Below are 2622 nucleotides of genomic sequence, written 5' to 3' on the forward strand. Positions count from 1 at the left end.
ATTATCATTCCGGGCCCGCAAGTCAACAGTATTCCTCATACCACCATTAGGCTTTCGGAGGAACATCAGGGGTGAGGCATTTACACCACTCGCATATTGCCAGCGTCCTGACTTCAAAAAGATGTCTCGTTTCTCGTTCCATTGATCTTGGAACCCCTGAGGACACCGCTATGCCTGGAATGGATACCTCTTTGACCTGTCAATTATAGGTATGTGGTGGTTTACTCTGTGAAGTGGAGGTAATGCCGTTTCGTTGGCTTTCTAGTATAGAGGTGATGCATATTCGTGCAGGTCCTTATGAATATCCTCCAGAGACTTATTAAAAAGTCTTGCGGCACGCAACGCAAGGACTCCCATGTCCTCACCACCTTGCAACCTTTCAGGTTGATCACTACCAATGATCACTCATGAAGGGTTCAGCCCGAGCAGTATTTTATGCTGCCATATGAATGGGGTTCCTAGAATTAGATCATAACCAACGATATTCATAATGTCAAAGTCCCGCTGACTTGAGATGTGCGCATATGATAGCTCAACAGTAGTGCTGTAATTGGCCTTAGTCTTCGACCCTTGAGCGGCTAACTGAACTGTTATCTGCGATTCTAGTGGGGTTTTTACGACCTTGAGCTGTTCTGCAAGTGTTGTAGACATGAAATTGCCGAGAGATCCCGAATCTAGCAGTGCACGGCAGTCTCGCCCGTTCACGTGTACTATGATAACGACTGGCTTTGGCACTTTCCTGCCTAACGTCTTGGATTGTGCTGCATTCTGTTGAAGACTCGGGAAGCTACCTTCCGGCGGCTGCTTCACGTGCACCGTGTTTACTCGATAACCAGTGCTAGTGTTGTCCCTCCATGTAGTAGGTGAGATATCACCAGTTGTGCACCATTCATCAACTAACGCTGCCGGCCGTGATTTTAGCTTGTAGTCAGTCTCGCTTTCAAGGCAGTCAGCAACTGCCTCCTCGATGTACCTGAGCGAGCTTGTATCCTCGTCCTCGGAGCACATACCGGCATCGTATCCTGACTCGCTGTCAGAATTGTATCTGCCATCTATACTGGCGACAGAATGTAGGCTTGGCATAGCAGATCCCCACCAGCGACTATCAACACTTCTGTTATCCTCCGAATACACAGCATGTGATGTGCTGATTTGGGAGGTAGACTTGTCGGTTACTGATATCATCTCCACCTGAGGTGCAGCCGCTGCGGTCCTTATTCGAACCCACCAAGTGTTATCATACCCCTGGAAATATGTTTCTCCATTGTATTCGATACCCTCGCCCTCTGGCAGACCTCCAGGTACGTCATCATCAGAATCATCATTGATACTCGGGAACCGAGTGTCCGAAGGGTACATGTCATCGTCTGAGAAGGATGACCCATCATCCCCCCTGTCGTCATTTCCCTGATCATTCCCAGATTCATCGGTATTGTCCTCAGCATCCGGCAGTCAAGGATTACCCCAGTTCCACTCCCAGAGGATGCTGCCATCATCGAGGTCAAGTTCGCCTTGCTTGAATCGTCGGCCATATTCAGCAAACTCCAACATACACACTCAATACCAATTTGGAAAATCAAAGGACCGTCGCATGACAAAATCAATGGGTACTTGTAGGATGAGATCAGTAGCGGGGTCACTAATTACCCAGGCATAACTGCCAAATGGTGTCTCGATCATGTTGGAGGCTATCACCTCCTCATCTCGCCATATGGGCCAAAGATGAGGCAATAGCTCAATGCCCTCTGCTAATGCGGTACCAATGCGGTCAGCGATAGGGTTACTGAATTGGCAGAATACGTCTGTATACAGGTTAGACTCCAACCGATGACTCAACATGTCAACTGGGCACTCAGGGCCAGTGTCAAGATCGAGACGGAGCTAAGTCCGACGCCGGAGGTGTGACGTCCGGACCTAGCAAGATGATTGTTGGAGTCGGGTCGGAAGAAAGTCGGAGTGAGTCGGAGAATGTCGGAGCAGAGTTTCGAGATACAGAGAGTGAGTGCGAGTACGGACCAGACTCAAGCTTTAAGGCTTGAGTCGCTACGCGCTCTAAGTCCGTGTCGGAGCAGAGGAGTAACTTAGTCGATATTTGAACTAAGGAGCTAGAGTACAGGAGCTAGGAGTTTATATACGCGGAGGCACGGTTCGGAGCTCGTATCGATAAGGAGTTATCGGAACTATGAACCATGTGGAATGATCAATCGTAAGGATGGAGCATATGGTTACGAAGCTGATAATCGGAGGTAGAATAAGTCCGAAGGGAATATCAAACCGTTAAAGGCATATCGATCGTGAACGTCGGAGTTGCATCCATTATGACTCGAGAACTACCGGGACGTTGAGTCGCCGGAGGACTATTCATGTGATAACGTAGGTCCGGTACCAGAGCTGCTACTCCGATGGCGGACAACCCGGAACGGCCGGAGCTATCGTACTTGGCCCGGTTATGGCCCAAGATCCGACACGTGACAGCCAGTCCCATTAGCCTGAAAGAAGTAGTTTTCATTTTCTGCTTGCCACAATAACTGATATGGTGTGTACCAGTTATAGATAACTTCTTGCACGTATGCCGGTCTTCATATGGAGGCAGGTTGCCCAACGATCAAGTCCATCGTCCTG

The sequence above is a fragment of the Punctularia strigosozonata genome (assembly GCF_000264995.1).
Source record: "Punctularia strigosozonata HHB-11173 SS5 unplaced genomic scaffold PUNSTscaffold_3, whole genome shotgun sequence".
Lineage (NCBI taxonomy): Eukaryota > Fungi > Basidiomycota > Agaricomycetes > Corticiales > Punctulariaceae > Punctularia > Punctularia strigosozonata.